This window comes from Phoca vitulina, unplaced genomic scaffold (genome assembly GCF_004348235.1).
Source record: "Phoca vitulina isolate PV1807 unplaced genomic scaffold, GSC_HSeal_1.0 scaffold37, whole genome shotgun sequence".
NCBI lineage: Eukaryota > Metazoa > Chordata > Mammalia > Carnivora > Phocidae > Phoca > Phoca vitulina.
The window spans coordinates 20,011,191-20,026,547 of record NW_022589740.1 but is presented as its reverse complement, the minus strand read 5'-3'; the positions used below and the strand labels follow the sequence as shown (position 1 = coordinate 20,026,547).

Here is a 15,357-nt window from a genome sequence, read left to right as displayed (position 1 = left end):
AAAATGACCATGTGACCAAAGTGTGAATTGAGACAAAGGCACCAGAGAAACATGGGCTCTGAGCAAGCTGTTCGTGCACCTTCTTTGTGCCCTCTGGACCAGCTTGAGCCTGATTCTGGGTGTACCACACCCACTTATTAATTACTGCTGCTAGGACTGCCCAGTGTGATGATTTGGTAAGTCTGAAATTATTTAATTCATGATGAGGAGTTCTGGCCATACAGTCATTTAATTCCCAAGGACAGATGTGCAGTCCCTTCTAAAAGGGTCTAGTATTATACCGAGACCTGTTTTTTGAATGGAGTGTAGTTTTTTGCTACATGTGACATAACTTTGCTTCCAAATCATAGGAGTTTCTGCTGTGACCATCCTATTAGGCCTTGCCAAAGCCCTACACAATGTCTCTCTACCACAATCTATCTAGTATCATGGAGTCTGCTGAGCCATGCAGATCAAATGTCAGCACTTCAGAACCAAAACCTGAAGTACTACAGAGAACTTTCTTTTTCTGGACCTTAACTGAAACTAATAGCCTTCAAACCAACATGGTGAATTGGTAGTTTCTGTATTCCTAATGGAATATGCTGCCTATAAAACCCAATGGAACCTATCAAAGGTTGGGTTTCATTCTTTGTGGTGGGGAACATTAGGTATTTCCCCACTCTCTGGATTGCATGTGCCTTTCTTTCTTTCTTTCTTTCTTTCTTTCTTTCTTTCTTTCTTTCTTTCTTTCTTTCTTCTTTCTTTCTTTCGAGAGCAGGTTATGTGCATGAGCAGGGGAGGAGCAGAGGGAGAGGGAGAGAGAGAATTTCAAGCAGACTCCACACCCACTGCAGAGCTCAGTGTGGGGCTTGATCTCATGACCCCAAGATCATGACCTGAGCTGAAATCAAGAATCGGATGCTTAACCAATTAAGCCACCCAGGTGCCCCTTGCATGTGCATTTCTAAGGTATCTATAGTATTTGCCACTTTTTGATCATCAGCTTCAATTAATATGATATTAATTCCCCCCCCAAATATCTAGACAGTTGAAGGTTAGCAGAATATGCCACCTCAAAATATGCCACTTAGGCATAGGCTTCTTTTGTTTGAAGGCAACTGAGAAGAAGTGAATACAAGAAAAGCTCTTTGCCCTCCCCCAATTTGCTTTAAGGCAGGATATAAATTTATAAAGGTGTCCCCCTTTCCATCTCTACCAGGAAGGAGAGAAGTTAATCACCAGAGATAACCAGGTACTTATCAGCCCAGAGATGATACCAAAGGAATCTATATAACAAACTTCGCAACTGGTCCTTACGTACTGTTTCCCCATATTTTTGCCTTCCCACGGAATGCTGCCCCTAGAACGTAAAGTCCCTTGCCTTTGTCTTGTCACATCTCAAAAATATCTTGCTCTTTCGTTAAGATGTTATACAAACCTGTGCTCTAACCACCCCGTGAGTTACTCATCTCCGAGTGCTCTCAGGTGCATGTGCAGGGCACATGTTAATAAAGTTCTGTTTGTTTTTCTGTTGTGAATCCGTCTTTTGTCAGGCTAACTCATAGGGCCCCAGCCAAGGAACCTCAGATAAGTAGAAGGAAAACAGTTTTCCTTTCCCACACAATCCAGGCCCCTTCAATCTATTGTATGCCAGAGATCTTGAAAATTAGCATAACCTTGGGATATGACATGAATGTATATCCCAGGTGAATATAAACTCCCATTTTCCTTTTTTGTGGGTTACAGATCGCTAGTACATATCCACACATTGTGTCCCTGAGGCTGCGTTAATCTTCTCTAATGAAGGTACCACATGTGCTACAGTGGATCCAACCAATTTTTATAGTGGCTATTTTGGTGGATGAAATGGGAATATGGTGGGAAACATCACCTCTACATGTTTTAAGATCACAATAACTGATCTTGTTATTGTGCTGTGCTGTGATATTTTTGTTTACTCTAATTTCTGGGGTGGGTGGGGATAGTGTCAGGGGTTACCACTTGGCTTTTTTACTACAACCATTCCTAATTGATAGGTCAAGGAACCAATCTTAAGTTTCTGCCAACTGCTAAATATGTGTACTTGAATGATACATTTGGGGACCAGGGAAATGACAACCAAGTGGGTCCATAGAGACAGTAGCCCCTACTGTGAGACAGACTTGGATCAGAACTCCACTTATTACCTTTATTAACCAAACCCCTTATTCCCTCAACTCTAATGGGGAGGAGAGCAAGGTGACACTTTGACTCTCCTGGTATCAGATTGAACTTGGACCCGATATCTAATAGGCCTTGAAAGATCTGGGAATTCACCTTTTCTAAGTGTGCCATTACCCAAATAAGTGGCTATAGGTCCTACTGGGAAAGGATAAAGGAATCACTATTATATATAATTGCTAGTGTTTGCTTCAGCAGCATATATACAAAATTGGAAAGATACAGAGATTAGCATGGCACCTGCACAAGGGTGACACACAGATTTGTGTATGTAATTGCTGTGGTGCCATAGAGATCTTCATCATCTGGACCTGGATGCTTCCTCAGTCAATGAGTGGGTTCTGCATCTGGGAGTTGGCTCCAGTCTGGAAACTGGGCAAAAGTTCATGACTTTCCATTGGTGAGGGTTACCTCTGCCTTCTACTTCTCCATTCCTGATTTTCTGGATATAGGTAGGTAGGTAGGTAGGTAGATAGATAGATAGATGGATTTGACAGTACCGTGGGCAGTATCGATCTTGCCTCTAGAAATACCATGTATTTCAAGTTATCTCTATAGACCATTTTAAGTTAGACCCCTCTTGGCTGCCATTCATACTTTGCTAACCATGCTATTCCAAGATCCTATCATCCCCATTGCTTCTAGGGAACTCGGTTCTGTAACAGCTACCAGTTCAGCTCATAGAAGACAGTCCTTACTCAATTCACAGCACTCACCATAACACATACCCTCTCCAATGTCTATCACCCAGTTGAATCACAGACCTGTACCTCTGAAACAAATAATATATTATATGTTAAAAAAAAAAAAAAAAGAAGAAGATAGCAGGAAGGGAAAAATGAAGGGGGAGAAATCAGAGGGGGAGATGAACCATGAGAGACTATGGACTCTGAGAAACAAACTGAGGGTTCTAGAGGGGAGCGGGGTGGGGGGATGGGTTAGCCTGGTGATGGGTATTAAAGGGGGCACGTACTGAATGTGTGTTATATGCAAACAATGAATCATGGAACAATACATCAAAAACTAATGATGTAATGTATGCTGATTAACATAACATAATAAAAAGTAAATAAATAAATAAATAAAAAAGAAGACAGGCATTACTGAGCATTGCAATGATGCTGGTGTGTTCCTCCGCAGTGCATTCCTTATTGCTTTAATGAATGGAGTGCTCTCCAGGCCCTCTTAAGGAAAATGACCAGCTGGTAAGTTTTCCAGTTGTATGTAATTGATCCATTCTAGCATGCTCAGCTCCATAACCCTTTTGAGCTCTTTCTCACAATTTTCCATGGCCTCTCTAATTTAATGCCAGCTATTTTTTTTTTTTTTTTCCTAAGCCTTTTAGAAGCATCACTTAGGATTCTTGCCAGGGAGTTAAATCCTGTATCACTAGAGAGTTCCCTCATATTGTAAATCCTCCTTTATCTAGCTTTATATCCCACCTTCTTGATCTAGCACCTTCAATCTAGGATTCAATTCCAGACACATTTTCTTGGTTCCTACCAGTGCATGCTACCCATGTCCTTTAGCAACTTTGATGTATAGTCCCTCCTTGTCCCTGACAGGTCCAGCACTTCTCCAGGCTGGCTATGCTGAGATTTGATCATATTTAAGGGCTTGTTGTGCAGATGGAGAGGAGAAGGCAGATGCTAAGGAGGTCATTCATTGTTTTGTTTGGCACCTACCACACTGGAGGCCTCTGCACGGTCTTAAACAAGGTGAGTTATCTCTCCTCCAAAAGAAGTAGGCCAGGGCAGCCTGGGTGGCTCAGTTATTAAAGCGTCTGCCTTCAGCTCAGGTCATGATCCCAGGGTCCTGGGATCGAGCCCCGTGTGGGGCTCCCTGCTTGGCAGGAAGCCTGCTTCTCCCCCTCTCCCACTCCCCCTGCTTATGTTGTGTCTCTCTCTGTCAAATAAATAAATAAAATCTTAAAAGAAAAAAAAAGAAATGTATGCTATTAAAAAAAAAAAGAAGTGGGCCACTTCTGCTGGCCTGGTGGGCTCAGAGAAATTAAGGATACAAAGTTCACAAGTTCATCTACCTACATATCCTCATCTCAAGTCTCAAGAGTTCCACTCTGTCCCTCTCTGGGTCCTATACTGTCATAGGAGATTTGCTGAGGCCAAGAATTCTTCAAAGCTCTGCCAATATCACACTTAAGTTCTCTACCCACAGCCATTTCCTCCCTCTGGCTTCAGGTGATGAGAACCTTTTCAAATGCTACCAAGGAGGCCTCTGACACTCACGCTTTACTTTGAATTATGAAGAGGTCTGAACCTGTCATTTTCTTTCTTCACTAAATCAGTGATACTTAGCAACGGCCACTCAATTTCATAGTCTTTGTTGTTGCTACTTCCCCGTATCTCTCTAATACCTGAAAAATTACACCAGTTAGTGCATCTTGTCCACCTGCCTCCCATTCTCCTCAAGTGGAAAGTCTTAGTAGTTGGCATGTACAGCGTTCCAGAGATTACCAGTACATCACCTACCACCCGAGATCCAGCTGGCAAGTTAGGTCCAACTACAAAATTCTATCCTTAGCATCTGCTTCTCAGATCTATTTCTAGTACAAACCAACTTAGGTGGAGTTTCTTAAAAGTGGATCGTGAGTTGGGGATTCTTATTCAGGTCACTCACTAGAGGAGTGTTCTCGGGAGAAAAGGAGTGAACAGTGTCTGATAGAGCAGGGCATAAAGTCTAATCATGGATGTGGTCTCAATCAAAGACGAGCTTTAGTCTGAATCCAGGGGGAAGCTCTGGAACATATCCTGCAACAAGTAAGCTCACCCTAAGATGAGGAATCAGGCTTTCATCCCTTGGTACCAGTTGTTAACTGAAGTTTGTTGGGTGGGTGCTGTGTAGCTTTCCACATGAGGAAGCTCCCGTTTGGCCAGGGGTAACTCTCTAGATAAAGGGTCAGCTGAGAGTTGTTAGCAAGCACTTGCAGAGGCTAAAGGACGGGCACATTGGCAGATGAAAAGGATCCATGCACCAACACCATCCCTACAACAGATCAGCAGTATGTCTGAGATCCTGCACTCCAGAGCAGCTCACGGGTAATGACTGGTCCAACCACCACACTTTGAGTGGCAAGAATAGATTGTTTTGTTTTCAGGTTTTTCTACCTTCTCTTTTTCCCCTGCATCCCTTTTACTTTTCTTTCCTTCATTCTTCCTCTTTCCAATTACACTGATTCTATGTCTGATCTCCAAACCAGTCTGTAAGACTGCATTCGGAGATGTGGGCATCTCCCAAATTTTTTTCATAAGAAAGGGAAGAAAAGCCTCAATTTATTGGTCTGCTTTTCTATTGATACATTCAGTTACCTACACTAAAGTTGATTTTAAGCAGATACTTCCTTCACATGAGTGAACAGTTCTTTTTATTTTTTAAAAATTATTTATTTTATTTTTATTTTTTATTTGAGTATAGTTGATACACAGTATTGCCTTAGTTTCAGATGTACAGCTTAGTGATTTGACAAGTTTTTGGGTTATGCTGTGTTCACCACAGGCAGAGCTATAGGTCTTTTGGACAGATTTATTTATTTATTTATTCATTCACTCATTTATTAAAGATTTAGTCATCCATTTGAGAGAGAGTGAGAGAGCGCGTGCATGTGTGTGCAAGTAGGGGGAGAGGCAGAGAGAGAGAGGGAGAGAATGTCAAGCAGACTCCCTGCCAACTGGGGAGCCCCACTTGGAGCTCCATCTCAAGACCCATGAGATCCTGACCTGAGTGGAAATTACTAGTCTGATGCTTAACCTTAACCGACTGAGCTACCGAGGGGCCACAGGGCTTTTTAAATATTACGGTCTTAGGAGCTGATTTAAGAACAAGGCAGGACTCTTAGCCTTTTGTGAGAAGACCCATAATAGCAAAGCTACCTTAAAGTAGGAACCACAACCAATCTTCAGTGTAGCACTGAAAGAAGCATTTACCAGCCTACTTACTATGGTCTCCCAACTGGATGGGGGCCTCCAAGTGTGGGGTGAGCCAATCTGGTGGAAGCCTGCAGGGCACGGGCTGTGAAAGAATTCACTGAGGCAGAACAAAGGAGATAGAATTTGACTGAAAACACCTTGGATCCACAGCAAGGGAGCAGTGGGGCAGGACAGCAGGGCGGAGACTGTCAGGGGGTGGGGAGCTGTAGTTAAAGGGGGAAGGAGACGAGGTATGGGAACCTATGGAGTTTTTCTTTTTTGGTACCTGTGTTCCAGTGTAAGTAATCCATCGGTCAGCTAGGGTTTAGGGATATTTTGATGTGGGTCACCTAATGGGCCTGTTTGAACTCAGCCAGCGGGTCACTGTGGGCCCTTCCACCTGACTCATGGGTCCATTGTTCAAGTTGATGGCCTGAAAGCGGACTCTACAATTACATCCATCTTATTTGGAAATGCTGAGATCCCAAAAAGTTAAGGAATGTATTCAAAGTCACACAAGAAGTGAGTGGCAAATTTTAGATAAGGTACATCCTCATCTGTGGGCCTCCTATTATTTTGTGCTACAATTAATTTGAAATTGGATCTTTGCACCTTGAAAACAATTTTTGAAGTAGGCTACCAGCCATCATTTTTATACTTATGCTTTATTCTTAGAGCACAGTGGAGTAGAGCATCAGCTTGAAAATAGAAACACTATGTCAAGGCCAAGGACTGGGGCTCTAGATGCTCTAGAGTAGACTGAAAGGTCTGACTTAGTTTAGGATGCCAATATTCACTTTAGAGAAAATCTCCCATTATCATAGCATCAACCTCCTTACTGTGGAAAACTTTTAATAAGACTGTGATATCTGCTTCAGATTGGAGAAGATGACTTCTTTCATTGCTCTCTGCTTTTCCTTAAGTGTTGTCATTTTTCATGGCATGGAGGTGACTGGGAAAGAGAATGTATTCAGTACAGTACAGACTATCCTTCCTCTATTCACATTAAAATTAGGACATTATCACCATAATCATTAACATTATCCTCCTTCTACCCCCCCTCCCCCGCTCCTCCTCCTCCTCAACATTATTAACTCTCATTGAGGGCTATGTACCAGGCAATATGTCAGGAGATTTATATGCATTATCTCATTTAATCCTCAAAACATTTGCATGAAGCTAATATACTTAGACTCATTTTACGGATGAGAAAACTAATGTAGAGAGAATTTTAGCATTTTCCCCCCCTGTCGCACTGGGAGTTAATAATAGCACCTGGATTTGAATTGAAGATGGCTCATATCAGAATTTGGTATTGTAAACATAGTGACCTATGTTGGCTAGTTAGATCAGAAGGCAAACCAGTTTCAAAGCGAAGGTAAATGTCATCAGTTTATGATGTGGAAATGGTGTTCAGAGCCAGCAGCCAAGAAAGCATTCTTGAGACGTGTTTGGTGCAAAAAGGTGGTTTTATTAAAGCATGGGGACAGGACCCATGGGCAGAAAGAGCTGCACTGGGGTCCCGAGGAGTGGCCCTTTATATACTTTCAAGTTGGGAGGGGGTTAGGGACAGTACAAACCTCCTAAGTATTCTGGAAACAAGGTTTCCAGTACCCTGGGGGGCTAGCTATTGTTAGGAAAAGGTCATTTATTACTGTTTAGCAAAAACTCAGTCATAAGACTTTTCAGATGTGTATCAGTGGGCCATATGCTTGGAGGATGATTGTTAACATATATCTTGGGGATTAGAGATAAAGGAAGTTTCCAAAGGAATTTCTATATGTTTAAAGTAGACTCACAGATCCTAGGGGGTTGGGTTAAGATTGCCTTTTGGCCTTAGCAGTGTCAACATGGAGGCAGTTGAGCTCCCAGAGGAAGGTCACTCTCCCTGTTTCAAGGACTTGTCAACTGGGCTGTAACTAGTAAGGAAATTTAGTTTTTCTTTGCCCTTGTTTCCCACATCAGTTTAGTTTAGAACTATATTGCATTTATGTCAGTGAACTGAATTCAGGGGAACACTTATAGGCCAATAAGAAATCCTAGAGAAGGACAAGATAAGAAGCTCCATGTTGCAGAAGGAAGTAGTCTTGTAACCACAAGAGTAAAAGCACAGAGCAAGACTATATTTTGAAAAAATGGAACATGAGAGATTTTTTGTTGTTGTTTCTTTGACAGCAGGCACCACTCTTCATAATAATTTTACTGAGAGATGTTTATGCAATAAAGTAATGTTATCAGGCATAAAGTAACATGTGGTTTAGATGTTTCCTTAGAAGTCGGAGAAGTGTGGGAGGAATTTCTGCTGTGATAGAGAATCAGGTCAAAATGGGACAGACTTATGTTAATGATACAAAGGGATTTTCCTGAGCCTACATACTCTAGAACTCTGTGGGTACAAGAAGATCATCGTATCTTTTTCTAATTTGTTTATAGTTTTTGTAAATAAATGATATGTATTTTGTATTCATACTGCCTTATTTTCTCTGTTTGATACCATTGCTGCATTGGGGAGGAAAAAACTTACAGGGAAAAGGGTAGGTGAGTCAACATTATAGAACCTCCATGAATGATGAAGGTGAGTAAAAAATAATTCCCCCTCTAGCCTTCTAAATTCTTGGCTGGGGCCCCTGTAACAAGAAACAGATGAAGGAGAGAAAAACAAGCAGACGTTTATTAACATATATATCTTGTGTATACATGAGAGATACCCAGGGAAAAGTGAGTACCTCTTAGAATTCAAGTTTAAATACTTCAGAGAAAGACAAAAGAAAAGGGTGTGGGGGAGTCCAGTTGGGAAAGTGAGCAGGAAAAGCCTGGTAAATAGGGATAAGATTTGTTACTCAGATTTAAGTCTATGCCTTTTCCATTGATAAGATTCTCTTGTAATTTAGAGTCATCCTTTTCTTTTTAGTTAAGAGAGGGAGATGCCCTTTAGAAATGGAGATTGCCTTTATAAATGTAAACTTACCTTACAAAAGGGTAATTTCTACTCTGTTTTCAGAGCTTTTCCTGGTTCTGCTGTTTCTTTTTTTTTTAATTTTATTTTATTATGTTATGTTAATCACCATATATTACATCATTAATTTTTGATGTAGTGTTCCATGATTCATTGTTTGCGTATAACACCCAGTGCTCCATTAAAAATGCGTGCCCTCTTTAATACCCATGACCAGGCTAACCCATTCCCCCACCCCCCCTCCCCTCTAGAACCCCCAGTTTGTTTCTCAGAGTCCATAGTCTCTCATGGTTGTCTTCCCCTCCAATTCCCCCCCCCTTCATTTTTCCCTTCCTACAATATTTTTTTTTTTTTTAAACATATAATGTATTATTTGTTTCAGAGGTACAGGTCTGTGATTCATCAGTCTTACAGAATTCACAGCACTCACCATAGCACATACCCTCCCCAATGTCTATCACCCAGCCACCCCATCCCTCCCACCCCCCACCACTCCGGCAATCCCCAGTTTGTTTCCTGAGATTAAGAATTCCTCATATCAGTGAGATCATATGATACATGTCTTTCTCTGATTGACTTATTTCGCTTAGCATAGGTTCTGCTATTTCTTAAAATAATCAGCTCAAAATAATCCTTATGTCTGAGAGGCATATTTCTGGGTGGAATATTCTTCCACCCTTCATTTACATTATTAATAATAGCATATACACCAAACTACTTATGTTGATTTCTTAGGACATGGGAGGGTTGGAATAAAATTTTTTACATACAACTTTTTATTATTTGAGTTCTTAAAATTATCTAAAATGAATTATTTTGACTACATTAATAATCAGATTATATCCATATGTTTCTATATATCTTAGTTTATACCAATTGGTATAGTTTACCAATTTAAATATAACCGATGAGTGTAACATAATATATTTAACACCTAGACTATAGTGAACAAGTTTAATGAGCAAGAGGATGCTTCTGGACTTTCACAAGCCCTAAAATCAATCTGGATAACTTGAGCAAAAAACAAGGATTGGAGGGATACTGTGTAGGTTTTAGAATTAACAGGAATTCTGTAGAACCTGGTTCAGAAACAAAAAATAAGAATAGTTTTCTGTGTATAAGTAGCAAGAAGTTTTCAGAGGGTTCCCCAAGCCCTGTTCAAATAAATGAACTTCAATCAATTTTAAGTCTTTTTAGCATAGGGCTGAAAATTCAAATTCTATGGGGGGGTGGGAATCCTTTAATTGGCATGAATCATATACTCCCAACTTGGTTAAAATAGGGTCCAGAACTAAAAAAAAAAAGCAAAGAAACTATTATAGCCTTAATTATTAAAATAGTATGGTACTTGTGCATGAATAGACTAGCAGATAAATGGAACAGATGAAAATGTCCAGAAATAGAACAAATACATATTAGTGTATGATAGAGGTGGCTTCACATCAATAGAATAAGCATGTATCTTTTATATTTTACTTTATTTTATTTTAGTTTTTATTTATTTGTTTATTTATTTATTTATTTATTTATTTAATTTATTTATTTGACAGAGAGAGACAGCGAGAGAGGGAACACAAGCAGGGGGGAGTGGGAGAGGGAGAAGCAGACTTCCTGCAGAGCAGGGAGCCCGATGCGGGGCTCGATCCCAGGACCCTGGGATCAGGACCTGAGCCCAAGGCAGACGCTTAATGACTGAGCCACCCAGGCACCCCTAGTTTAGTTTTTATTTAAATTCCAGTTAATTAACATATAGTATAATATTAGTTTCAGGTGTACGATATAGCGATTCGACACTTCCATACATCACCTGTGCTCATCACAACAGGTTCATTCCTTAGTAAGGAATCACCTGTTTCACCCATTTTCCCCCCTCCCCCCCCCCCTTCCCCCCCCCCCCCCCCCCCCCCCCGCCTTCTGGTAACCATCAGTTTGTTCTCTATAGTTAAGAGTCTGTTTCTTGGTTTGGCTCTCTCTTTTTCCCCCCTATGGTCATTTGTTTTGTTTCTTAAATTCCACATGTAAGTGAAATCATATGGTATTTGTCTTTCTCTGACTTACTTTGCTTAGCATAATACTCTCTAGCTCTATCCACATCCTTACAAATGGCAAGATTTCATTCTTTTTGGTGGCCAAGTAATATTCCATATAATATTCCATATTATATATATATATATTATATATATATATCTTCTTTATTCTTTCATCAGTTGATGGATATTTGGGCTCTTTACATAATTTGGCTATTGTTGATAATGCTGCTATAAACATCAGGGTGCATGTATCCCTTCAAATTAGTTTTTTTGTATCCTTTGGGTAAATACCTAGTAGTGCAATTGCTGGATTGTAGGATAGTTCTATTCTTAACTATTTGAGGAAACTCCATACTGTTTTCCCCAGTGACTGTACCAGTTTGCATTCTCACCAACAGTTTAAGAGGGTTCCCCTTTGCATCCTTTCCAACACTTGTTGTTTCTTGTGTTGTTAATTTTCGCCATTCTGACTGGCATGAGGTGATATCTCATTGTAATTTTGATTTGTGTTTCCTTGGTGATGAATGATGTTGAGCATCTTTTCATGTGTCTGTTGGCCATCTGTATGTCTTCTTTGGAAAAATGTCTACTCGTGTCTTCTGCCCATTTTTTTTTTTTTAAGATTTTATTTATTTGTTTGACAGAGAGAGAGAGAGTGAGAGATAGTGAGAGATAGTGAGAGCAGGAACATAAGCAGGGGGAGTGGGAGAGGGAGAAGCAGGCTTCCCACCAAGCAGGGAGCCCGATGTGGGGCTCGATCCCAGGACCCTGGGATCATGACCTGAGCCGAAGGCAGACGCTTAATGATTGAGCCACCCAGGCGCCCCTTCTGCCCATTTTTTTTAACAGGATTATTTGTTTTTTGTGTGTTGAGTTTGATAAGTTATTTATAGACTTTGGATACTAACCCTTTATCAGATATGTCATTTACAAATACTTCTCCCATTCTGTAGGTTGCCCTTTAGTTTTGTTGATTGTTTCCCTCACTGTGTGGAAGCTTATTATTTTGTTGAAGTCCCAGTAGTGTATTTTTGCTTTTATTTCCCTTGCCTCAGGAGACATATCTAGAAAGAAGTTGTTATGGCCAGTGTCAAAGAGGTTACTGCCTGTTCTCCAATAGGATTTTTATGGTTTCAAGTCTCACATTTAGGTCTTTAATCCATTTTGAATTTATTTTTGTGTATGGTATAAGGAAGTAGTCCCGCTTCATTCTTTTGCATGTGGCTGTCCAGTTTTCCCACCATTTGTTGAAGAGACTGTCTTTTTCCCATTGGATATTTTTTCCTGTTCTGTCAAAGATTAATTGACCATATAGTTGTGGCTTCATTTCTGAATTTTCTATTCTATTCTATTGATTGATCTATGTGTCTATTTTTGTGCCAGTACCATACTGTTTTGATTACTATAGTTTTGTAGTGCAACTTGAAGTCCAGAATTGTGATGCCTCCAGCTTTGCTTTTCTTTTTCAAGATTGCTTTTGCTACTCATGGTCTTTTGTGGTTCCATACAAATTTTAGGATTGTTTGTTCTAGCCTTGTGAAAAATGCTGTTGGTATTTTGATAAGGATTGCATTAAATGTGTAGATTGCTTTGGGTATAGAGACATTTTAATAATAGTTGTTCTTCCAATCCATGAGCATGGAATGTTTTTCCATGTCTTTGTGTCATCTTCAATTTCTTTCATCAGCGTTTTATAGTTTTCAGAGTACAGGTCTTTCACTTCTTTGGTTAGGCTTATTGCTAGATATCTTGTTGTTTTTGATGCAATTGTAAATGGGGTTGATTCTTTAATTTCTCTTTCTGCTGTTTCATTATCGATGTATAGAAATGCAACAGATTTCTTTACATTGATTTTGTATCTTGCAACTTTACTGAATCTGTGTATCAGTTCTAGCAGTTTTTTGGTGGCATCTTTTGGATTTTCTATGTAGAGTATCATGTCATCTGAAACCAGTGAAAGTTTGACTTCTTCCTGATTCAAAGATCTGGATGCCTTTTATTCCTTTTTGTTGTCTGATTGCTGTGGCTAGGACTTACAGTACTATGTTAAATAGCAGTGATGAGAGTAAACATCCCTGTCTTGTTCCTGACTGTAGAGGAAAAATTTTCAGTTTTTCCCCATTGAGGATGATATTAGCTGTGGGTTTTTTTTTTTTTTTTTTAAAGATTTTATTTATTTATTTGACAGAGAGAGACACAGCGAGAGAGGGAACACAAGCAGGGGGAGTGAGAGAGGGAGAAGCAGGCCTCCTGCCGAGCAGGGAGCCCGATGCGGGGCTCGATCCCAGGACCCCGGGATCATGACCTGAGCTGAAGGCAGACGCTTAACCATCTGAGCCACCCAGGTGCCCCAGCTGTGGGTTTTTTGTATATGGCCTTTATTATGTTGAGGTATATGCCCTCTAAGCCTACTTTGTTGAGGATTTTTATCATGAATGGATGTTGTACTTTGTCAAGTTCTTTTTCTGCATCTTTTTCTGAAATTATCATATGGTTCTTAGTCTTTCTTTTATTAATGTGGTGCATCACATTGACTGATTTGCAAATATTGAACCATCCTTGCAACCCAGGAATAAATCCCACTTGATCATGGTGAATGATTCTTTTAATGTATTGTTGGATTCAGTTGGTTAGTATTTTATTGAGAATTTTTGTATTCATGTTCGTCAGGGATATTGGCCTGTATTTCTTTTTTTTAGTGAAGTCTTTATCTGGTTTAGGTATCAGGGTAATGCTGGTGTCATAGAATGAATTTAGATTATATGTCAACAAATGGAACAACCTAGAAAAAATGGAGAAATTCCTACAAACATATAAACTACCAAAACTGAAACAGGAAGGAAAAAAACTTGAACGGACCAATAACCGGCAAAGAAATTGAATCAGTAATCAAAAAACGCCCAACAAACAAAAGTCCAGGGCCAAATGGCTTCCCAGGCTTCACACAAACGTTTAAAGAAGAGTTAATACCTATTCTTCTCAAACATGTATCTTTTATTTTTTATTTACTTTTTAATTTTTTAAATGTATCTGTTAAATAAATGGTTTTAGGACAATTGGATGGCTTTTTTAAAAAAGATAGGTGAATTCATATTTTGTACTATACACATGGATAAACTTCAAATCAATAGAAGATTTAATTTAAAAAATCATACCTAAAAAGTTCATACATTAAAGTGCTAAAAGAATGTTTGGAATAATTCCTTCAGAACCTTGGAGAGAGGAAAACCTTTCTAGTTATCTATGAAACCATAAAATAAATGATTAATTTATTCCACACAGGGTATCTTCTGAATGGAAGAATATACCATAAACTAAGCCAAAAGGCAAATTACAACCTAAAAAAAAAAAAAAATGCAAATCTTATTATAGGCAAGGGCTAAAAAGTACTTAATAAGCCAGTAGAAATATTTGTAAAGGACATAATTAGTTCATAGAAAAAGAAATACCAATGGCTCTTAAAAACATGAAAAGATGTTAAAACTTACTCATAATAAGATAAATGCAAATTAAAGTTTAATCACAGGAGACTGACAAAATTCAAAAGTTTGACAGCACATTCTTTTGGCAAAATGAGGAGAAACTGACAATCTCATACTTTGCCAATGGGAATGCAAAATGGTGCAGTCCCCAAGGAGAACAATTTTATTATAAATACATATTTCCTTGACCCAACAATTACAACTTTGGGAATTATTCTTACAATTAATTTTGTCTTGGCAACAGCTTTTCAGAGGACCCAGACTAACACATACCCTTTTCGTGTGGGAAAGGTGGAAAAGTAAGAATATGTATCCATATTTGCTTGTATTTATAGAAGAAAATAGAAGACAAGAAGTTAAGGGAAGCAAAAGAAATGAGGTGGTTGTAATGGGTTGGGTGGAAAAAGAGGAGGGAGCATTTCAGAAACATGTGAATGTATTATCTATGCAAAAAAATAAATTTAAGAGGCTCTTGAAAAAAAAAATAACAAAGTAAAATAAGGTCCAGAACTGCGTTTAACAACCTTAGCAGAGTGTACACAATGAGGGAGTGGTAAATGCCCTAAAGTTCTCAGAGTACTTTCACCTAGAGAAGATCCAAAAAATCAATAGCTGACTTCTACAAGGTCACTGCAAATCTCAGGACTTAAAATTTGATATTATAATATTTAAATATTGTAAGGTTATAAAGCAAGAAGAAAAGCAAAAAGAGAGGGACCCATTTCAATCTAAACTGAAGTGCCTGAATGTGATTGAGATTATAA

At 39.2% G+C, this 15,357-nt stretch overlaps 1 non-coding gene across 1 annotated transcript; it reads left to right on the top strand.

The window, feature by feature from the left end:
• Positions 1-2,388: 2,388 nt before the first annotated feature.
• LOC116646776 lies at positions 2,389-2,487 on the top strand. Its single transcript, XR_004302217.1, has one exon. It is a non-coding gene; the product is annotated as a U6 spliceosomal RNA (small nuclear RNA).
• Positions 2,488-15,357: the final 12,870 nt, after the last annotated feature.